At 35.6% G+C, this 25,644-nt stretch overlaps 1 protein-coding gene across 2 annotated transcripts in view; it reads right to left on the bottom strand.

The window, feature by feature from the left end:
• GNAT3 (G protein subunit alpha transducin 3) overlaps nt 1-25,644 on the bottom strand; it is an 82,063-nt gene that overhangs the window by 50,703 nt on the left and 5,716 nt on the right. The window lies entirely within an intron of this gene.

Genomic DNA, 25,644 nt, shown 5'->3' on the forward strand with positions numbered 1-25,644 from the left:
ACCAACAGATAAACACTGTATGAATCCTTTATTTTATTCAAAAGTCTGTTCAAGTGATACCTTTTACATGAAGCTTTTATTGATACTCTCAGCAGTTATTCCCTTTTGCTCCAACTCTTTGTGGCCCAAGTTAGTGTTTCTTGGCAAAGATACTGGAGTGGTTTGCCATTTCTTTCTCTAGCTCATTTTGCAAATGAAGAAAACTGAGCCTGTGCTCAGGGTCATACAGCTAGTGAGTGTCTGAGGCCAGATTTAAACTCAGGAAGATGACTCTTTCTGATTTCAGCAATGTGCTCTATCCAGTGTACCTCCTATCTGCCCATGAGCTATTGCCTCCTCTCCCCCCCCCCATAAGGTTAGCATGTATTTATTTTGTGTGTATGTGTATAAATAAATACATACATATATGTACATGTATGCATGCATGTATATATTTAGCACTTAGTAGACAATTAATAAATGTTTATTGACTCAGAGTCTGACTCAGTTGCCTCATGTTAAAAATGGAAGGGATAAATTATATTGAATCCAAAGTTGGTTATAATTATAAATTTATGATCCTGTGGCTTAAAGGAAAACAAAAAACCTTTTGCAGTATGAGATCATTTGGTTGGGTTGTTATCCCTTTGCAGTTAAGTTCACTACCAGTGAAATCACAGACGTTAAAGATAATTCAGCAAAGATGTAATGAACATTTAGTTTTCACAAGATGCTGTGCAAGGCACCAGGGGTAATAACAAGCAAAGTAGGGCAGGGAGGAGCTAATTCAAGTATATTATAAGGTACTCTATGTTTTATTATATCCGTTTTATGGATGAGGTGCTGTGGTGAAGAGAAACAATGTGATTTGCCCATGGTCATTTGGACATTTCATACTGGATGTCCCAGAGACATAGTAAAATGAACAGATCCAAAATTTAACTGTTTCATTATCTTTGCCCCCATACCCTCCCTTCTTTCAGACTTCACTGTTTTTAACCAAAGGACCACTATCCTTCCAGTTTCCCTAGTTATTAACCTTGGGATTGTTCCCAACTAACTCTTAGATTTAATCAGTTGCCAAATCTTGCATTTCATCATTTACAACATTTTCTATTACTGGACAACTCTACATTTTAAACAAGTACTACTTCTGTTCAGGCACTCAGCATATTTTCCCAAAATTATTACAAAAGCTTTCTAATTGATCTCCCTTCCTCAAGCCTTTTACCACTATAGTCCAACCTACACATTATTGCAGAAGTGATTTTCCTTAAGTGCATATCTCACCACCTGATTCCCCTACTCAATAGATTCAAGTGGCTTCCTATGGCCTCTAAAATAAAATATCACTCCTCTTTTTTAGCTTTTAAAAGAAACATGATTCCTACATAGTTTTTCAGCCTCAGTGGATAATATCTCTGCCCCCCCCAACCTCCCACACTTTGAAATTACTCTTCCTTCCACATTATACAATCTAACCACATTGGCCTGCTCTCCGTTCCTCACATATTCCTCAAAGACCTACAATGTTCTCCTTTCTTACCTCTGCCTCAGAATCCCTCTATATCTTTTTTTTTGTTTGCAGGGCAATGAGGGTTAAGTGATTTGCCCAGGGTCACATAGCTAGTAAGTGTCATTTGTCTGAGGTCAGATTTGAACTCAGGTCCTCCTGAATCCAGGGCCAGTTCTCTATCCACTGTTCCACCTGGCTGCCACCCTTCTATATCTTTAAGACACAACTCAATCAATCAATGTCTTCTGTATGATTCCTTTATTGCTAGCTCCTTCCCTCCCAAACTACTTTGTATTTAATTACTCCGAACATTTGTATTTATTGATTTTATATTTAGGCTTTTCATACACAAATATGTATGTGAATATGTATTTATGTGTATATATGTACATATATACATATATTTCCATATAGTATATCTCCAGGTAGATAGAGATAGAGATAGATAGAGATGGAAAAAAAGAAAGAAAGAAAGAAAGAAAGATAGATAGATAGATAGATAGATAGATAGATAGATAGATAGATAGATAGAAAGAATTTCCTACATGAGAATGCCAGGCAAAAACCACTTGTTAAGTATAAGCTATGTACCAGGCCTAGAATGTTAAATCTTTGTAAGTAGAAATTACTTCATTCTCTGTAGTTGTAGCAATGGTACCAAGCACAGTGTTGACATGTGGTAAAAACCTAAGAAATTCTAGCTGATGCATTCATTGATTGGTGGCCACACAGCTTCCCAGTGTCAGGAACCAGATTCAAACCTAGCTCTCTTTGATTTCAGATTTAGTACTCTCTGTTTACTGTACTACCTCATATCCAAGAATGTTGTTTGGAGTAGAATTGACAGGATTTTGTGGCTGATTGAATGTAGAGGATGGAGGAGAAATGTAAAGTGGAACCCAAAGATGATTGTATGTTTGACTATAAGCAGATGGGTGTCATGATAGGCACAAAGAAATTAGCAGTTGGAGTAGAATTTGGGGGAATAATTAGTTTAATTTCAAACATGCTGTGTGGTGAAGGGGCTAATGGAGCAAACTAGGTTCAGATGCTTAATAGGAAACTGGAATAAATAGTACAGTATGCAGAAGATTAGATATAGATGGAGCACAGATGTAGAAATCTCTTCAGGAAGGCAATAATGAAGACATGGGAGTAGATTAGATCGCTGGAGAGTGGTAGAGAGAAAAAAATGTGGGATATTCAGGTATAAAGTCTTGAGGATGTTTCATTAGAAATAATGAATCAGAGGAAGACTGGGAACTATGGAAAAAGGCAAGGTAATTCTTGAAGACTTTAACCTCATGGCCACTCAGCTCAACTAGCATGTGCTCTCTTCTGTCCATAGATTTTGAGTATTTCACAATTAGATTCTGGATTTTCTCGCCTTTCTTCTAAGTGGTAGTTTTGTCATAGCTCATAAATGTTGTCATGAGGCATTTTGGAGAGTTAAGGGATTGTTCTAAAAGACAAGCCATTGCTCTTCTTGCCAGGTCTTAACAATCAGGCCTTTAATGTGAGACTGAATTTTGCAGTTAGACATCTATAGAATATAGAATAATGTAGAATAATAATAATAATAACTATTCTCAGCAATACAACGATCCAAGATAATTCCAAAGGACTCATGATGGAAAATATTCTCCACATCCAGAAAAAAAGAACTGTGGGAATCTGGAAGCAGATTGAACCACACTGTTTCTTACTTTTTTTGTTTTGTTTTTTTGTTTGTTCTTTGAGGTTTTTTCCCTTTTGGTCTGATTCTTCTTAATGATATGACTAATGCAAAAATATGTTTAATGTGATTGTACATATATAGCCTATATCAGATTACTTCCTATCTTGGGGAGGGGGGAGGGAAGGGAAGGAGGGAGAAAAATTTGGAACTAGAATCTTATAAAAACAAATGTTGAAAACTATCTCTATATGTAACTAAAAATAATAAAATATTTTTATGATAAAAAAGAAGCCTATCTATTTTGCTTTTGTGATATTATATTAAATTATCTCCTATCCTTTATATATATATATGTATATGTATGTATACATATATCTACATATACTTACACACACACACACACACACATATATATACACACACATATGTATGTGTGTGTATATATATGAAGTTTCACCTCTTATATGATTTTGGCTATTTCCTTGATACCTAGCTGCCTCTTTGTGGATCCTGAAAGCATTTTTTTTCAATGCATGAATTCTGGATTTGGGCTATGTAATTCTTAAAACTTTTTGGTGAAGAGTGGGAATGGAGAAGGGGAAGAGAAGTTGGAACATAAAGTTTTTTTAAAAAATTGAAGTTAAAATTTTGTTTTACATATATTTTGGAAAATAAAATTCTTATTCAGAATAAAAAAAATTACCAATCAAAAAAATACTTTCTTTTTGGAGATTCTTTTAGGCAGGGATTGGTGAATTTATTCTATCTTTACTTCACTCTCTTATTCTAATGGTCTGGGAAGTTTTCACTTAATTTCCTGTGACTAAGTCATTTTGACTATTAGAAATATTCATTTAGCTACAAAGGACATATGAAGATGCATCTAGAAAATCAACCAATAAAGAGAAGTATGTATAGAATGACTTGCATATATAGAGATAGAGATGTACACACATATATACATACATATTATATATATTATATGTACACATACATACATATTTATGTCTAATTGTAGCCATCTCTAGGGGAGGGGGAGGGAAGAAAAATTGAAAGTTACAAATTCACTTTATTATATATTTTTAAAGAATAGCAAGTTAAATATTAAATATATTTGCAGTTTCATGTGTACAGTCATCTTTTTCTAATCTATATTTTGTTTCATGTTCAGAAATTTGTTCTATGCATTAATGAATAGTTGTGGGAGTTGTGAACTAATCCAATTATTCTGCAGAGCAATTTGGAATCATGCCCCAAAGGCTATAAAACTGTACATACCCTTTGGCCCAGCAATATGATTACTGGATCTAATCCCAAAAATATTATAAAAAAGGGGGAACAACCCACATGTACAAAAATATTTACAGCTGCTCTTTTTGTGGTGGCAAAGAGTTGGGAAATTGAGGGGATGCCCATCAATTGGGGAATGGCTAAACAAGTGTGGTACATGAATGTAATGGAATACTCTATTATGCTGTAAGAAATGATGAGGCAAGTAGATGGATGGGAAAGCATTTTCCATGGTGAGTCTTTTGGCATTGTCTGTTTCCTTATGTTGCTGAGAAGAACTAAGTCTATCACAGTGATCATCACACAATGTTGTTGATACTGTCTACAATATTCTCGTGTTCTGCTCATTTCACTCAGCATCAGTACACAGACAATGCCAAAAGACTCACCATAGAAAATGCTCTCCACATTCAGGAAAAGAACTATGGAGTTTGAAAACTGATTTTTTTTTTGTAATTTAGAATTTTATTTTCCCCAAATTATATGTAAAACAATTTTTAATATCGATTTTTAAAACTCTTTGTTCCAAATTCTCTTCCTCCCTCCCTCTCCAACGCCACCTTAATAACTCAAGCAATTCAGTATAAATTATACATGTGTAGTCATGCAAAACATTTCCATGTTAGGTTGTGAAAGAAAACACAAAAAACTTAAGAAAAAAAGAACTAAAAATATATTATGCTTCAATCTGTATTCAGAAACCATCAGTTCTTCCTCTGGAGAAGGATTGCATTTTTCGTAAGTCCTTTATAGTTGTCCTGCATCATTGTATTGCTGAAAATAGTCAAATCATTCATAGCTGATCATTTAACAATATTGCTGATATTTTGTATACAGTAAATTTCACATTGCATCAGCTCATATAAGTCCTTCCAGGTTTTTCTGATAGCATCATGCTCATCATTTCTTATAGCACAATAGTGTTCCATCATAATCATTCCACAATTTGTTCAGCCATTCCCCAATTGATGGGCATCTCCTCAATTTTGAATTCAACTTTTTTAAAAATCTCTTTTGATACTGACCTAGTAGTGGTATTACTTAATCAAAGAGTATGGCATGGTTTTATAGTCCTGTGGCCATAGTTCCAAATTGCTCTACAGAATGCTTGAATCAGTTTACAACTTTCCAAGAGTGTATTAATGTCTCATTTCCCCCATATTCCCTGCAATATTTGTCATTTTCCTCTTCTATCCTATTATCCAATCCAATAGGTATGAGGTAGTCCCCAGAATTGTTTTGATCTGCATCTCTGCAATCAATAGAGCAAGCTTTCACATAGCTATAGGTAGCTTTGATTATTCATCTGAAAACTTCATATCTTTTGATCATCTATCATTGAGGAATGCTCTGATTTTAACAAATTTGACTCAATTGTCTATTTGTTTGAGAAATGAACCTTTCAGACAAACTTGCTTTAAAAAGTTTTTTTCACAGTTACTATGGTAACAATATTTCCCTCCATCCTATTCCCTACCCATGACATTTGCTCTATTTTCTATCTTCTTTCAACCTACTCCTTCCACAAAACTGTTTTTGCTGCTGATTTCCCTCTCCCTCAATCTGACCTCTTTCTATCACCCCGTTTTCCCCTTCCCCTCCTACTTTCCTACAGGGTAAAATATATTTCTATGCCCAATTGAGTGTGTATGTTATTCCTTTTTTGAGCCATTTCTGATGAGAGTAAGGTTCACCAATTCCCCAGTACCTCCCCCATCATTTCTTCCACTGCATAAGCTCTTACTTTTTTCTTTCATGTGAGACTTTATCCCAATCCACCTCCCCCTTTCTCTTGTCCCAGTGCATTGCTTTCACCCTTAATTTATTTTTTTTAAAGATATCATCCCTTCATATTCTACTCACAGCTGTGCCCTCTGTCTAAATATACTCCATCTAGCTGCCCTAATAATGAGAAAGGTATTATGAGTTAGAGGTACCATCTTCCCATGTAGGAATGTAAACAGTTTAACATTTTAATATCCCTTATGACTTCTTTTTCCTGTTTACCTTTTTATGTTTCTCTATGGTATTGTATTTGAAAGTCAAATTTTCTATTCAGCTAAGGTCTTTTCAACAAGAATGCCTGAAAGTCCTCTCTTTCATTGAATTCACATTTTTCCCCTGAAGGATTATACACAGTTTGCTGGGTAGGTGATTCTTTTGCCCTCCAGGATATCATATTCCAAGCCCTTGAATACTTTAAGTTAGAAGCGGCTAGATCTTTCATTATCCTGACTGTGGTTCCACAATATTTGAATTGTTTCTTTCTGGCTGCTTGCAATATTTTCTCCTTGACCTGGGACCTCTGGAATACAGTTATTATATTCCTGGGAGTTTTCATTTTAGGACCTCTTTTAAGAGGTGATTAGTTAATTCTTTAAATTTATGTTTTACCTTCTGGTTCTAGAATATCAGGGCAATTTTCCCTGACAATTTCTTGGAAGATGATGTCTAGTCTCTTTCTTTGATTATGGATTTTAGATAGTCCTATAAATTTCAAATTTTCTCTCTTGGATCTTGTAAAGAATTAATTGTTATTTGAGGTTTTTATGTCTTGGCGCACAGTGGCCTGGGGCTCTGCAAACTGCATGGTGCTCCACCCACTGGTTGTAGCCGTTGCCATGGCACTGGCACCTCACTTCATCACCACTCGCTGATGCCTACTTAGGCCTGGCAAAATTATAATGATTGAAAGCCTAGTGAGGGCAGTGATGTAACTGTCATAGTGGCCAGTCAATTGGCTGGGGGCTGTGTGGGGCTTCTGGGAATGGGGAGGAGAATCCGTCATTCTAACTGGAAGCTGGAAGGCGACAGGAGCTCTGTTGTGTATTCTCAGCTGATTCCTGGGTGGTGGTATTTTTCAGGTTATATAATTTCCCTTTCCCCATATTATTTCCTTTCCCTTGATCCTACTGATCCTGTTTGTGTGTGTGTGTATGTATGTGTGTGTGTGTGTGTGTGTGTGTGTGTTGTTTAATTCATCTTGTTAAAATAAATCCTGTTCTGTTTTGAAGGAGGCTGCCCGTCTCCTTCCTTTGCCCCAATATTGTGGCGAGCCCGCTTAGCTAACACTCCCCATTAAAAAATTGTCACCACAATCTATTTTCCATGTCAGCTGTTTTTCCATTGAGATATATTACATTGCCTTCTAGTTTTTGCATTCTTTGGTTTTTGCTTTATTGCTTCTTGATTTCTCATAAGTCATTAGCTTCCATTTGCTCCTAATTTTGAAGGAATTATTTCTTCAAAGAGCTTTTATACCTCCTTTTCCATTTGGCCAATTCGGCTTTGCAAGGCATTCTTTTCCTCATTTTTTTTGTACCTCTTTTGCCATTTTTCCCAGTCGGTTTTAAGGTGTGTATTTTCTTCAGTATCGTTTTGTATCTGTGTGTCTCCTTTAAAAAGCTGTTGACTTTTTTTTTCATGATTTTCTTGCATCACTTTCATTTCTCTTTCCTTTTTTCCTCTACCTCTCTTTCTTTATTTTCAAAGTCATTTCTTAGCACTTCTGTGGCCTAGACCAATTCAAAAATTGTCTTGGAAGCTTTGGATATAGGAGCTTTGAGTTTGTTATCATTCGTCTGAGGGGATTTTTGATCTTCCTTGTCATCCTAGAAACTTTCTAGGGTCAGCATTTTTTTCTGTCTGCTCATTTTCCTAGCCTATTTCTCGACTTTTATCTCTTGTTTAAGTGGGACACTGCTTCCAGGGTGGAGGGGCACACTACCTCAAGCTTCAAGGGGGTTTGAGCAGCTGTTCTGTAATATACTTCTAGGAATTTGTAAGTCCTTAGTTCTTCAAAGGCAGGTATGAGAGAAGTATGTTCACCCACTCTCTGGCCTGTACTCGGTCTGCAAGCAACTACAGGCTGGCTTTTCTGCCTTGCATCTATGACAAAATCCTGCTCCACTGTGGTAGCAAGCTCTTCTATGCTTGTGCTCATCCCTCACCAGGGACTGCCAGGGGACTGTGACCTGGATTCTGAATTCCAGAAGCAGTTGATGCCACAGTGGATTCTGGGTCTCCTGAGGCCTGCTCCTGGTTTGCTGGGGCTGGGTCTATGCTGGCACAACCTGCACTGGGCTACACTCTACTCTCCCCCTGGTACAACAGATCTTTTCTGCTGACCTTCTAAGTTGTCTTTGGCTGGAAAATTATTTCACCCTGTATTTTTGGGTGTTCTGCTACTCTAGGAATTATCTTATGGCATGATTTGAAGGGTATTTGGAGGGGTCTTGGAGAGAACTCAGGTAAGTCACTGCCTTTCCTCTGGCCATCTTGGTTCATATCCCCTTCAATACTGATTGAAGCATACTATTTTCACTTGTTGGTTTCTTTTTCTTGTGTTTTTTCCTCTTTGTTCTTATTCTTCTCTCACAATATGACTAATGTGGAAATATGTTTAACGTGATTGTAAAGTATAACCCATATCAGACTGTTGCTGGCTTTGGAGAGGGGAAGGGAAGGAAGTGAGGGAGAAAAATTTGGAGCTCAAAATTTTACAAAAATGAATGTTGAAAACTATCTTTACTTATTATTGGAAAAATACTAAACTATTATTATTTTTTAAAGAGAAATTTGTTTTATTTCTTAAGTTCACAACGAAGATTTTGTTTAAAAAAGGGAGAGTATGCCCAATTTTTTAAATCATAGCTATCAGAGGGCAACTATTTTAAAATAATCTCTTAGACTAATTTTCTGGTCACTTGCTTTTGCTATCATATATTTTACATTTCATTCTTCCCCTCATTATTGCTGTCTTGTGGGTGTCTTGCTTTTTAGCTGATTCCAGTTTTCAGTGTCCCTTTCTTAGATAAGGTTTGAGCTTCTTATTCTTCTGCCTTTTTCTCTTTTGTAAAATTTCTGGTTCATCTTTTTTTCTAGATTTCTATGTTGGCATTATCGGGAAACGGCATGTTTTTTGTTTTTTTTGTTTTTTTCATTTAGTTTACACTTGTTTTTCAGTTATCTCTATAGTTGCAATATTTTTTATACTGGTCAGTTTTTTTTCTCTTTGATTTACCTCATCTCTCCAGCTTAAGTTCCTGAATTAGGGCTCTTTTAGAGCCAAGATCTACTTTCTACTTCACTTTTGAGTGAAATGGCCAATCTCCTTTCATCTCACCCTAGATCTCATGGGTTGTGTTGCTGACCCTCCTCCTCCTGGATTAAGCCTCCTTGGATCTTTAAGTTTCAGAGTACTGACTCTTCAGGGCCCTCTCTGTTTTCCAGACAGAAAATTAGAGACCTCAGGCCTCTGGCTGGGCTGACCTTGGTCTGAGATCTGTGTCTCGAGCTGGCCGCATTTGTTGAGTTGTAAATATGGTCACTGCCTGCTGACACTCCAATGGGTCTGCCAAGTTGTCTGCTCTAGAGCTTCTTATTATCCTGAGGACATAACAAATAACCCTGGATTTCTCAGAGAAGCCCCTCCATTTTTTTTTTTTGCCTGAGTCCACAGAGCCTTGAAAACTACATGTTTCCCTTCTATGATCACTCTGGTATTTGCTTTGCTTAAGGCTCCCCTTTCTATTGCCCATAAGTTTCCAATTGAGTTTTGATATGGTTCTTGGGTGAAAGTAGTCACTGTATGTCCCTATTAGATTTCTTAATCATTACCTTTGTCTGGTTGTACTTCAGTGTTTTGCTTTGGTAGAGTATGGACCACCTCTCTACTATTCAGGTAGTTATCTTGTCGCAAAGGTCCCGTCAACAATAGTTTATTGAATTCTTTTCATATATTCTTAAATTTATAGCTATATCTAGGTATGGCTAATTTCAACCTCTCTCAAAGGAAATATAGATTTTACAGGCTTGTCTAAATATACCTACTTTCTTGATTTTTTCAGAAAGAACACAGGTCTGGGAGTGGGTCTCATGCCTGTAATCTTTCCTGCTGAGTAGTGTGGTGACTCACTTCAGTTGGGATTTCTGAGGTGTAGTCAAGCCAATCAGTAAGTATTTATTGTTTACTATATCCCAGGCATAGGTGATAAGTGCTGGTGAATAAGAAATATAGACCAGTGAATTCCCTGTCCTTCATGGAGCTTACATACTAATGGAGAAAGACAGACACGTAAGAAAGAAACAGGAAAATTAGCCAGGATGGTGGGAGAAAAGCTCAGAGAGTCACGAATGGAGCTGGAGGAAAAATGAAGTCATGAGTCAGCCTGGGCATTTTCCTTGTTAAAATGAAAGGAGCTGAAACAAGTAGAGCAGGGAGCCAGAATTGTGGATTTTTTATTCCGGGGTGAAGCTGGGGCAGGTATTGAAGTAAAGATTCCAGGGTGAGGAGGCTCTTCTGCCATGGTAGACAAAGGATAGTGAAGGTTCTCGGGAATATATGACCAATCAGAGGAAGGGGCCATAATGACTTCCTGGCCTAAGGAGCTGCAGTAGGGCTAAACGGTGATTGAGAGTGCAACACTAATTCATCAGTACAGCCTCTGGGAACAGAGGACCACTATGGATACCAAAGGAGGGGCAAATCTTCCCATGTTGGAAAAAAAACCAAAGCAACTTAAGGCTTCTCTGTTGATCAGTATAAGGATAGGGCCCACTCAGACATGTGTCTGGGTTTGAAAGCAGACTATACCCTCAGTAATCTTTGACAACTGTCCTGATTTGTAGAAGATGGAATTTTAGACAAATCTCACCTTGAACTTTAATTTCCTTAACTGTAAAAGGAAATGTTTGACTAGTGATTCTTTTCCCCCATAAAATGTAGGAGACAGAAATTTAATTTTAAATTCTTTAGAAAATAAAGGTTGGTATACCAACAACATCACAAGAAAACACTTTTCCCCCCTTTCTGAACATGATCTACAGGTGATAAATAACACTCAAAGCTTTCATACTATCAGTACACTAAAGAATGGAGGAGTCATAAATACATCACTTTCTTTTAATGCAGTAAATGGAAGGTAACTTGCCATCAAGGGAATTACCTTTACATTCTTTTCCATTAGAAGAGCACACACAAACCTTTGATATATTTGTCCTACACTTTAGGCAAAGTAAGCACACATTTTTACAAGGAGTACTTTTTAAAGTATATAAGAGAAAAAAGAATAATGAATTTTTGACTAAGACAAAAATATACACATAAGTTATGTTTATGTCAATTGCCTCAATCTTCAAAAAGATAAATTATCAGTTTTTGTATTAAGAGATTTTTTAACAGCTATACTAAGGCAGCTAAGTGGCAAAGTGGATGGAGCACTGGCTTGGAATCAGGAAGACTCATTTTCATGAGTTCAAAACTAGCTTCAGACACTAGCTGTGTGACCCTGGGCAAGTCATTTAACCCTGTATGCCTCAGTTTCTCACTTATAAAATGAGCTGGAGAAAGAAATGGCAAACCACTCCAGTATCTGTATCAAAAAAAAAAAACAAACCCAAATGGGGTCACAAAGAATCATACACAACTGAAATGCCTCAACAACAACAAAAGATCCATGGATGGGATAATAAGCCACAAAACTCTTCAATATGCTACAATATATTTAGTTATTAAAAGTAAAAATTTCTCCATCTAATTATTTCTCTGTCAAAACCAACATACAAGAAGTTGTCAATTTTCAAGTATGAAAGGCCCCTCAAAAAAGTGGAATACTACTTTGATGATTTCCAAAGAGCAGTTTACTCTATTGAAAGGTAGAGTGCTACGATTATTGTGAGACCTGAAAAAAAGGCAAATCAGTGACATCTGCACCATATTCTGTTTTGTTTTGTTGTATCCTTTGAATAGCTGTGATATTATGACATTCCCTGATGCACACATTTTGAATGGGAAAGATTTCTATGATATTCTAAAGTCGTGTTCTTTTTTGTGGGTGTTGCTTTATGTAAGGAGGACCAGGACTTTCCTATAACAAACTTCAGTCTAATTGAGTCCATTACCTTTGGCAACTCCCCTTCCAATATGAGATTTATTGAAACTTCAAAGCAATTTGAATGTCTCCATATTATTTACTGGGAGGCTGGAAGAGGAACAGTGTGAGCCAAAACATGATTGAAAGGGGATACACACATTGGGTACAGGAAGCTATATGTTAATTGCTGACATATAATTCTTTTAGGGCATAAAAAGTACCGTGATATATTATCTCCATTGCACTTTACACAAATCCTCTCAAACAGGTACAGTACATCTTATTATCTTCATTTTTTAAAGAGAAAAACTGAAGCTCTAAGGTTAAGTGATTGCCCAGAATCTCTTAGTGTTGGGGTTGGTGGTCGTGGTGGCAGCGTGATTGTCATCTATTTCTTCCTGACCCCAGGTGTAGTTCTTCACCCTCTATGCAACACTGCCTCTATATAAGAGTAGTCCAGTTTGGTTAGAATATAGGACAACTGATGAAAGAGTTAGTGTACTCTCTTAGATGTCTATACATATACAAATGTGTGTGTGTATACATTTATATGTAAGCATATGCATATTTATATATTATTTTTCTATCAATAGAGACAGATACAAAGAATAAAAGTGAGGGATCCGATTAAATGTATGCACTGAAACAATTATATTGGAGGTGGGCAATGTATTCAATGGGTTGGAATTGGGAAAGAGTAAGTGTAAAGACCCAAATTGGTGCTGCCTGGTTGCCTAGCTAGCAGTAAGGTGACAGCCTGAGACTAATAGTCATACTGAAAACTCTAAGGCAAGGCATAAGCCTGAAGTGCCTTATGAAGCATGGATATAGAAATCACACTCAGGACAGTCTAAAAGTTAAGTCTACTTTTTATATTATAATTCTCTGAAAATAAGTCTTTGTGAAGGGCACACATATTTCTCATTTATTCATAACACAATCTAAAAAGTCAGGTAGATAATAATGTAGAATTTACTGTACATGAAATACCTTTTAGGGAAAAAAAATAAAAGGCATCCAGAGAGAACTTGCTTAAGATCAATTATATTAATTTTCTATTTGAATAAGTAGTGTATTCAATAATGTCATCAAAAGATTGACCCTGAAGAAAAGCAAAGTTATGTTTGTAAAAGATTAATTTGTAATCTGGGATACCATTTTGAATTTATTTGAGAGTAAAAATGACTGACTTTCTTCAGTAACCACAGGGCTTAGTTCACAGGGACAATTCCATTCCTGGAGCATTAGATCATGTCACTAGGCCAAATATAGCTGCTAAGCAACATGTTTGCATGTACCTAAGAATGTCCTGAGATACCCTGCCCTGCCAAATTGTGAATGCATTGCTAAAAAGATTTTTCTGGGTCACAGTACACAGAACATTTTATCACTGCATGCATTTATCATGTTCATTTATGTGATTTCCCCCAACTATTATATATTTTATTGTGAATATATATTTTTTTAAAGTCAGAAGACCTCTCCCATATTATTCTATACTTAAACAGCTTTAAGGTAGGAGTTTTCATTCCAGTTTCCATGTGGGAAAGCTGAAAATTATTTCTAAAGGTATGATACATCTTTCTTTCTCTGTTTCTATGTCTTTCTCTGAGTGTCTCTGTCTCTGAACCGCTGTCATTAATTCTATATCTGTCTATCCATATATATGTATATGTATACACATGTATGAATGTGAGTACATAATATGTATATGCATGCATACATATTTACATTGTATGCAAACGTGTATACATGTGTATACAAATATACATGCATGTCTGTGAAGCTAGGTATCACAGTGGATAGATTGGCAGGCCTAGGGTCAGGAAGACTCATCTTCCTGAGTTCAAAAATTGCCTCAGACACTTACTTGCTGTGTAGCCCTGCACAAGTCACTTAAACATGTTTACCTCAGTTTCCTCTTCTGTACAATGATCTGGAAAAGGAAATGGCAAACCACTCCAGTATCTTTGCCAAGAAAGCTCCACATGGTATCACAAAGAGTTAACCACAACTGAAATGACTGAGCAACAACAACAACAAAAATGCATATCTACATATAATTCAGTATTCTATTCTTATTTGGCATATTACTTTAATACTAAGAGGAACAGGAATATCAGTTGACCACGAAAATTTTAATGAATTAATTTCACTATACTTCACTGTATTTCTTCCATCGGTGCAAATTACATTTTTAAGTTTAATTTTTAATTTTTTTGCAAATGTACTTTCAATACAAATAATTACAAGGAGATATATAAATTTATTTTTGAAATTTAAACAAAAAACATTCATCCTACTATCTCTATGTACTTCCCCTCATAGGGGAAATTTGCATCAATTGATGCAGTTTAGGCCTTGGAGTATTCTTTAAATTTCATCTCTTTTAACAGAGGCAGGAAGTGAATCCATAGAGAAAAGAGGACAAAATATCCTTCAATTTTATGTAGTAGAAAGGTACTAGATTGGAATCAGGAGTACTGGTTTCCTGTTACTCAATCTGCTACTAATTAGCTCTGTGCCTTTCAGTTCCAGGCTATTTGACATTCAGGTTCCTACTTTCCTCATCTGGAAAATAAGGGCATTATACCAGATGCTCTCAAGAGGTCTCTTCTAGATCAAAACATTCTATATAAGATTTATGAATATCTCAGATTAAATGTTTAAAATCTAAAAATAGTAAATAAATTAGAATATATGGAATCAAAGGACTTGTGGTCCAGTTTATGTAAGTTTTTTGTTTGTTGTGCAAATTAGAGTACTTTAGGTCATTAGTACCTAAGTACTCATGCAGAGAGTAGCATCTTCTTTTTAGAAAACTCCAACATCAGGAACTTCTTTGGGCAGTACAGATTAGCACATTATTTTCAATTTATAGTCTTAGAAGTGCCTTAGGGACACTGAAAGTTCAAGGGACTCATTTAGGATCACATGCTAATAAGTATCACAGGCTATATCTGTCAGGTCATGTGCGCACATGCAATTAAAATATCCACAAGTTTTCAGTATTTGAAATAATCAAAAATTTTACAAAATCATTTTACCAGGTTGAAATAGTTTGTTTTTAAAATTTAAGAACACAAAGTCTCTCTTCAGAATAAACATATTTTTGATAAACTTAATAACTATAAACCATCAGTCTCATTAATTCTTGATTTTTCTAGAGCTATTTTTATCAAATATTCTTTTTCTTTTTGTCTTTTCTAAGAGGAGGAAAGGAATTGACTAGATTATTTGAATAAGTGAACCAATTCTTCAGATTTCCTATGGAAATATATATTTTAGAATTGTCCAGTGACCTCAGAGCCTATCTAAGCTCACCTCCTTTTCAACAGAGACTTTATTAGCAGTAAATAGTCAGAAACCTCTGCGTGGAACTGAGAATAGTACCAAGTGATTCAGACCAGTTCCACTGTTAAGTAAATCTGTGTAAAGAGTCCTTTTTAAAATATATTGATCAGATAGCAGCCTTCCTGTGACTTAAGCTCAACGGTCCCAGTTTTCTTATGGAGCCACACAGAATAAGTCTTTACTCTTTCACAGGGCAGTTGGTGGCACAGTGGATAGAATACTGGCCCTGAAGTTGGGAGGACCCGAGTTTAAATCTCACCTCAGACACTTATTAGCTGGGTGATCCTGGGCAAGTCACTTAATCTCAAGTTGCTTTAAACATCTGGGGCCATCTCCAGTTGTCTTCAAAACATATCTTGCCACTTAACCTGGATGGCTGTGAGGAGAGAGTAAGACTGGTGACCTTGCACAGCCCTTCCTCACTTAAATCCAATTCACTGCAAGCCATGACATCATCGAGATGTCATGGTAATCCTCAAGAACTAAGGACAAACAACAGTGACAAAAACACAACTCTTTCACACAGAAGTGTCTTCAAATAGTTGAAGCAGCCCTTATGCCCTCTCTAAGTCTTCTTTTTCCTAGGTTAACTATTCCCATCTCTTTAAAATGATCTTAATTTGATACACTTTTGCAATCTACTTGCCATTCTGCTCTTTCAACTCTTGTCAGTATACAGTTTGTCAGTCTATTTCTTAAAATATAGCAAACAATAGACATGGTCTGAGCAAAGCAGAATGATTGAAACTATCATCTTCCTAGTTCTAGACTTTATACTTTTGCAAAATTCTCTAAGGTTTGGGGGAGGGACAGAACATTTCATAGCATTAACTCACATTGAACTTGGAACCAATGAAAATCCTGGAATCTTTTTTTTTTTTTTTGGCGAGGCAATGAGGGTTAAGTGACTTGCCCAGGTCACACAGCTAGTAAGTGTCCATTTCCTTAACTAAGCCACATTTAACAATATTCTATATCTTTTACTTATACATTTGCCAGACCTCCCCCAATGAATGAGGTTGAAGGGGTTTACCAGGCTCCTGTCTAAATCTACTATATGGAAAGAAACCACCCCCTACCCTACAAACACCAAATCATTCACAATGGAGAATTCCTGCCACATTGAGAATGAGCTACTAATCAGCATTATTGAGAGGTGTTGCAGTAACCATACCTAGAACCTAGGTACTATTTGTATGGAAAGAATACATTTTTTTCCACCCACTGTATGATACTCACTTTGAACTGTCAACTAACTCCCAGATCTTTTTCACTTAGCATGATTTGCTAGTCTATTGAGATAAATTTAATCAATTCTATTTTCTGCCATGTTTGATATCCTCTATAGCTTTATGTAATTTATAAATTAAATTTCTATTTTCTGTGGCTTAATCCATGACATCCAGTTCTTACAATAAGAATGTTGATCAAGCCAGGGCCACAGGAGAGACTCTTAAAGCTTTTCACTATATTGATAGCAAGTTAATTATAAACAGGTTGTCATGTGTAATCTTTAGGCAATAGGCTAATATAGACTTTCCACATAAAACATGAACAAACATCATAGGGCTTTTATTTATTTTAATATTCCATTCAAATCAATAATATTTATTTAAGCAACATAAAGATAAAAGAAGCTCAATTCATTTCTCCAAGGGAGTTTGTGGTCTAGTTGTAGAAAACATATAGGCACAAATAATACTGACAAGTCAGAATACAACATGCTCAGAGGTCCAGTGAAAGTGATATAATTTTAAAAATGAAATTGCTTTCAAAAGGTGTGAGAGATTGTACAATATTTCATGGAGATGACACCTTATTTGGATCTTCACAGAATGCTAGTAGACAGAGTCAGCATTTTTTTAATTGAAATTGTCCAAGGTTCAAGCTAGAAAGAGAATAGAGTGCCAGGCATAGAGTTGGGAAGACTCATCTTCCTGAGTTAAAATTTGGCTTTAGACACTTACTAGCTGAGTTATCCTGGGTAAAACACTTAAACTTGTTTGCCTCAATTTCTTCATCTATAAAAAAGGCTAGAGAAAGAAATGGCAAACTACTCTAGTGTCCTTGCCAAGAAAATCCCAAATGGGGACATGGAGAGTTGGACATAACTGAAATAACTGAATAAGATCAACAATAGAAATACAAAGCAAACAGTGAGCAATTCATATGAGTTTACAAGCTGATTCAGGGCAGACAGGTGGAACTATTCTTGTTCTCTTAGATCCCTTCTCTGAGGATTTAGCCATACATAGCACCATGCCCTCTTTGTAAACAATTCTAATTGTCTTCCCTAAAGGGTGGTGAATAGATGATCTACTTACATGTCCAAGCCAGGCAAATCAATAAGTAATAAGTAGTCCTATCTCTCTTGAATTATTGACTTCAGAACAAACAGATCCAGGGGGAGAATCATTTTTCCCTTCAGGTAAAAAAACAAGCAAACCCCACAAAAGCAAAGGAGAGATAAACCAGTTTCAAGGGTAAAATGATTTTTAATCACATCCCCTGTAAGCAATAGCTGAACAAATGAGTTTGAGAGCCAAATTGGTCAAATGAGTTCAGCTCCCTTTGAGGGGCTATTATTGACAGTTGGTAATCACTCAATTTTTTTAGACTAGCACTATTTTGATCAGATGAAAATAAAGTGTGGATTTTTTATGTCAGGGAAGTGAAATTTGATTTGGATAGTTTTAGTCTCCCAGTGTTCATTGGTAGCATGTGACATAGACTGTGTCCAAGAAGCAAAGTGTAGGAAGAAGTTGAGCAATCATCTTGTGATGTGGGAAAAAGGCAAAATGAGTCATTCTAGGCCCAAGCCACTCGTGTTTGCTAGTTTACACTCCCCCAATATTTGTATTAATAGCCCAACTATTTCTTTTGTCAATGGAGACAAAGACTAACTAGAATTTAGGGCATGCTTATAGTTATTTTTATGCTCACATAATAAGTGTTTCAATAAATATTTGTGGAGGAAGGAAGGAAAGAAGAAAGAGGGAAAGAAGAAAGCATTAGGAACTAGAATAGTATAAAAGAAGACAATACTTAGGAAAGTACATTTTCCCTTTGATCTTAGCATTTCTGTTGTCACATGTTGTCCTTATGTAGCTATCAGATTCTATTTTAATATTTTAAAGACACTCCTTAAGTAGTCATAATACGCAATATATCCTGATGAATGAAATTAATTTACAGGCGAAAATTAGCATATTATATACACATACATATTATATAGTGACTTATTACATATAGGTATTATAAAATTAATAAAATATCATGAATGTACATGCACATTGACTAAATAAGGATCATGAAGATTTAGAGCTCCAATATACTTTGAGATCACCTAGCATAAACTTTTTTTTTCAGGAAAAATTAAGCACTGTAAACGATTTTCTCAGATCATAAGTAATATATCCAGAATATAAGGATATAAATCTAAAGTCCTTTCTAGTACACTATAGCTGCTTTTTAATCCTTAACACAAGGGGTGATAAATGTTTTTGTTGTTATCGAGTCATCTCAGCAGTGTTTGACTCTCATTACCACATTTGTTTTGTGTTTATTTGGTTGGTTTGTAGGGCAAAGGTAGTGGAATGGTTTTGCCATTTTCCTTCTCCACTCTTTTACAAATGAAGAAACTGAGATAAACAATGTTAAGTGATTTGCCCAGAGTCAAAAAGAAAGTATCTGAAGCTGGATTTGAACTAAGTTCTTCCTGAGTCCAGGCCCTGCACTGTATTCACTGGGCCACCAGGTACTGGATTAAATAACAACTTAAAGACATGTGAGACATCTTTTCATCTTTGAACAACTAGACACCAAACAAATTGTGTTATTTCCAGAGGAAACTCTGAGTGATGACACTATGTACAAAACAAACAAACAAATAAATAAATATGTGTGAGAAGCCTTTAAAAGGTGACCTACCTTGGTATATATACACCCAGAACTGTGATTCTTGGACATGGATTAAACATTAGTTTGGGAACTTTATCTATCATGTAGATTACATCCTTTTCATCCATTAGTATACAATCTTATGAACCCACTTTCACTAAATAAATTTATCTGTATCCTTACTATAAACGACTGCTCCTCATTGAAGCCTTTCTGAACCCATATAGACAGTCATTCTGACACTAGAAACAACCAATCATCAAGTCCATATTCAAAGACTGTATCTCAGTAGAATCTACCAGAACTTGTGTTTAGATGACATTCATTAACAAATTACATTAACAATATTAATATATTTATACACATATTTTTATATATGCATATGTATATATATAATATTGATAATTTAAAGGAAATAAAATGACCATTTAGCATTACACAATCAAACCTAAGCACTGACCATGGACAAAAGCTGGTCTGTTCTACAAGGTCTTGCTTAATTCGCTGGAATGTCATGAAGATCACAAGAGTTAATGTACATAAAAGTAATCTGCAGTAAATCATTAAATAAGTGCCAAATATTATTATCAGTTATTCTATTGGTTGTTTTTAAAATTTCATTGATTGCATGGGCTTAACATGTGAGAAGAGGGAGGGATAACTGATTGCCCACATGTTTCAGTGGTACTTTCATAATGTCAAGAGAACTTGAGGAAGTATCTCATCATAGTTTATGGTTTGGGGAGGACTTGAAGAGGGTAGCAAAGGATAGGCAGGCTAGATGAGTTGAAATTTACATCACTGTAAAAGCTTACTGCACTGATCAGAGCTCCATTCCAGTATATGAATATATTAATATTATTCTCTATGTAATTTTCCCCTGACAGGTAGCCAGGTGGTGCAGTGGATGGAGTGCTGGACCTGAAATCAGGAATGCACCTCTTCCTGAGTTCAAATCTGGCCTCAGACACTTACTTGCTATGTAACCTTGGGCAAGTCACTTAAATTTGTTTACCTCAGTTTCCTTATCTGTAAAACAAGCTGGAGAAAGAAATGGTCAACCATTTCAGTATCTGCCAAGAAAACCCCAAATGGGATCACAAAGAATCAGACACAACTGAAACAACTTAACAACAACAACAACAGCAACAGTTCTTTCTTACTCAAACCTCCTTTACCCCATGTTCTCCCTCTTAATTTTCTCAGAAGGCTGGTAACTTCCAGTTATACCTATGGTTGGTATGTACGATAAGTAATTATAAATTATGTAAAGTGGTGAATCACAAACAACTTAGTTCAGGCTTTGGGGTGAACAAAAAGAACCTAAACATTTTCAATAAAAATATGTAAATTACTCCTTAAAATTGCAATTTTTATGTGGCAAACCTTAACAGGATGTAGTGAAGTGGGCATGATATTATATGACAAAATTGATGGATTCCACCTCAGCTCAGAATGCATTTTGTTAAACTAATATTGTGCAAGTGGCACTGATTAATTTAAGCAAATGAATCAAAACAAACAACAAAATTTATGCAAAACAGTTCTCTGAATTCTATCATGTTAGTTTTAGAAAACATTATGCCTTTGCCAGTTTGGGTTAAAAAAATACCCAACATTATGCAAAGCTATTTGATGCTGCCATCTGGCATCCTTTGTAAATAATTGCAACTTTGTAAATAATTAGTTTTGCATCTGGAACTTGCAAATTTGTAAGTTGCAAATAGGCCATTACACTATGGGATATTGTGAAATTCTCCAAGTAGTTGGCTCTTTGTGCTATTGTCTGTAACTATTTTGTTCCAAAAACAAAGAAAAGTTTAAATAAAGCTATTTATGCTAAAAAGAAATCTCCTGCCCAGAATTTGGCAAAAGACTGAAACATTTATGACTATACAATATAGAATAATGTAAAAAGGACATACTCTATGAAATTCTGAAGAACAAGCAAAAAAGATGATGAGTGCTGGTAATAGGATTTTTTAAAGGAGCCTTTCATGTTTTAACAAGATGCTTTTCATGTCACCCAGGATTAGAAAAAAAAAACTGTTATTATTAAAGCATTCTTTTTGGTAGCTGCAACTACAGATATAAATTTGTTCAGTTATCTGATGAGCGTAATTAACCAAGGCATGGGTCAGGGACATATGGTTATCTCATATATCTTGTCACTGTCATGAAAGTTGAAATGGAGGAGTGTTCCTCAGTAGATAGATGATGAGATTTTCTATATGCTTCTACTTTCAAGTAACATTGTACTCATTGCGTCAAGCCTGAGAATATTATACTATTCTTTATTGAGACTGATAGTCACTGAAAAAATAATAGACTTGCAATCCATATTGGGAGGCTAGGGGGTTGGAGGAGAAAGGAGAGGTAAAGAATGTGAATTGCTCAGATTATGAAATAGTTGATGTAGTAACATAGAATGAAGATAGATAATGCTCTAGGTCCTATATTGAATAGAAGTAGATGAGTGCACTGAATTGTTTTTAAGAAATTGTGCAGCACTTTTCATGATGCTGTCTTCTCCCTATCATAAAAACCCATCTTGTTACCATTGTTCTCTTGTTGATGCTAGATGGCTGTAAATTTTGAAACTAGAGAATCAAAATTGTAATTAATCCAAAGGGCAGTGAAAAGAACATAAATCTCTAATTGTAAGAGACCTCAGAGTTTACCCTCCCATTTTGCAGCAAAGCATATAGGTGAGAGAAATCCAAAAAGAAAATATATTCCCATGGAAGTATTTGGTTTCATAATAATATGATCTTAAAAACTATCTTCCTCAATGAGAAAAGAATTTAGACAAATAGGCAGCAGCACAATGTACTAGATAAGATCAGAGAGCTGATTTAGATGACTTTTGAAGCTGGAATTATGTTAATTAACATTAATAAACATAAACTGTATCTTTAAGGAAGAGGGGAATTCTGAGGGCAGTAAGGAGGGAGTGTATTTCAGGCTCAGAGTATACCCAGTCCAACGTTATGGAGACAGGGAATGGAGGGTCCTATGTCAGAAAAGAGAGGTCGGTTTACCTGGAGTATGGGAAGGAGAATAATATTGAATAAGGATGTAAATATAGGTTGGGGCCAGGTTCTGTAGGGTCTTAAAAGCTAAACACAATAGTTTGTATGGTATCCAAGAAACTAATGAAATTTATTTGAGTAGGAGTCATATGGTTAAATCTGCCTTAAAGGAAAATTATTTAGGAGCAGTGTGTAGGATGAATTGAAGGACGGAGAGACTTGAGACAGGAGACAAAGCAGAAGGATGTTGAAATTATCTAGGTAAGAAGTAATGAGAGGCTGAACTTCCATGGTAGGTGAATGAGAGTAGAGAAAGGGTGAGATGCAAGACACTTAAGGAATGTAAAATAGCAAAGATTGTCAATGATTAGATACCTGGAGAGGATGCATAAAGAAGAGCCAAGGATATTTCAAAGGACTTAACAAACTAGGATGGTGATGTTTAAAAAAGAAATAGGCAAGTGGAAGAGAGGGAGGGTTCAGGAAGAATGATAATGCATTCAATTTTAGACATGTTGAGTTTATGATGGCTCTGGGGCATTCACTTTGAAAAGTATAATAGTCAATTAGTGATTCAAAAGTGAAGTTTAAGAGAAAGAATAGGGGGCAGCTAGATGGCATAGAGGATAAAGCACTAGCCTTGGATTCAGGAGGAACTGAGTTCAAATCCAGCTCAGACACTTGGCACTTACTAGCTGTGTGATGTGTGATCCGAGGTAAGTTACTTATACCCTCACTGCAGACCACCAATAAAAAAAAAAGAAAAGGAGAGAGAGAGAGAGAGAGAGAGAGAGAGAGAGAGAGAGAGACAGATATGTAGATTTTGAAGTCATCTGCAAAGAAGGGCTAGTCAATTCCATGGGAGATGATGCGATTACTTAGGACAAAGAATAGAGTGAAAAGAGAAGGACCAGTATATACCCTTGAGAAAACTTGCAACTAGGGGGGGGCAGAAACTCAACTCTAGGTGATTTAAAAAACAGACCTCATGGCAGCTAGGCTGAAAATACAAGTAGTGTTCCTGGAAAACCTTGCAAGTATGACAAATCATATAACACACATATTATGAAGACAGTCTGATTTTTTAGGGTAATACTTTGAAGAGAACTCAATGAAATATAATACTCCAATAGATCATGAATATAAATTTTTGGTTCAGAAGATGATGTGCATATATTTAAAAGCATGAAATTATATTTCACAACTAAAATAGCAAGAAATAAATTTATGTTCTTCACAGTACGATGCCTAATATTCTATAGGTAATAAACCACATTTTTTCAACTTATGACTACCTGGAAGTAGGCAAAGAGGCTTTCTCTATGTTGATGTATTTTTCAAATTTCAAGGCCTAAACAAAGTGCCACATCCTATAAGAACATTTCCATCTACCCATTCCACAATTGAAAATAGTTTCTTTTCTTCCAATTTTCTTAAGAAATTTATTTTGTCAGGATCTATCCTTTGCCTTTTCAAATTCTATCTTATATCATAATTATTAGTATATATTTCATATCTACCTTCTTAGACTATAAACTCCTTGAGAGCAGAAACTATTTTTTTTCACTTGGTATTCCCAGAACCTAGACAAGCTCCTTGCTCATAAAATGTGTTTAATCAATGTTTGTTGAATTGGATTCAATTTCATTTTTTTTTCCTCAAGGCAATCTTGTCTCAGAATGTTGCAGTCAAAAGAATGTGGGTAATGGATAGCAGAACTTGGTCTAAATATTATATTAGCCTTTGATTCTTTTGATTCCCCTTCTTGATTACTTATACCAGTAGGTTGGGTATCGTTCAATTTAAATCAACAATCATTTATTAAGAACCTACTATGTTCCAGGTACTTTGCTAAATCAGAAACCCTGGAATATAAAGAAGACTTTCATCTTTGTCCAAGTGGGTAATTCCAAGAAGACAGCTGAGGAAGCTCTTCTTATTTCTTCTGCCCCTTAGGAATGCATGTTCCCTAGCACTGGTGGGGATTGCTTCACCAAATAATAGTCACAATTAGAGGTAGAAGCATATATTACTTAGAGATAGACATAATGATTTAGAATGAAATTTTCAAGCTAGGGGAAAGAGAATCATCAGTAACGCCATTATTTCCTCTCTCTGTCAAGTACCCTGTTCAAATATTCTGTTCCCTGTAAGATCATGAGATAGGGAGAATTGAATGAAGATTTTTTATATTGCTTTCTAGTTGCATTGAGGCAATAAGATTTGAAAAATTATGCTTAGCCTTGGAATAAGGAGAGATCTAGGCCTCTGAGCACTTAAAACTGTGATCCTGGGCAAGTCCTTAACTTTTATGATAATAGGTTCTTTCTTCTCTAAAATGGGAGAAATGATGCCATGTACCTATGTCATATAGCTAGTATGAGGATCAAGTTGGTGGACTCTCATATCCAGATTTTTGTTTGCTTGTTTCTTGATGGGTTTCATTTTTGTTTGTTTTTTGTTTGTTTTGGTTTTAGTTTTGTTGGGGTTTTGGTGGGGAGGTTGCTATCAAGCTCATTTCTATGCATCTTTGAGTAAGTTCTAGAAGGGTAAGAAGTAATTTCTTTTCCATTTCCTCTATTATCTGGCCCAAAAATTTCTTCTCAGACATACTATGATTAGTATTTGGCAACCATACAGGGCCTTAACATTAGACCACTTGGGGGCATTATCCATTTAAGGCTGTCTGGGACTAGTTCCCATTTTCCACATTCACAATTGCATTTTCATGTGCCCCAAAAACTATTTCTGAAGCTCCGTTTGTGTAGAATTCCTGGTAGAGACCTGTCCCAATGGAAGTTGTTACAATAAACCCTAGTTTTATAATTTAACATTTCTTTAATAATCATATATTAATATGTTTCATATAAAATTTATTTTAAATTTCACAACACTTGAAAGCATTATTTTCTGAATAGGACAGGGAGAAAATATATTAAAATATGTGATTTTAATTAATTAAAAACATTTATTAAGTACTTAAAAAGTGCTGGGCTCTGTACCTTATTCTATAAGCCCTTT

This window comes from Dromiciops gliroides, chromosome 5, assembly GCF_019393635.1.
Source record: "Dromiciops gliroides isolate mDroGli1 chromosome 5, mDroGli1.pri, whole genome shotgun sequence".
NCBI classification, from domain to species: domain Eukaryota; kingdom Metazoa; phylum Chordata; class Mammalia; order Microbiotheria; family Microbiotheriidae; genus Dromiciops; species Dromiciops gliroides.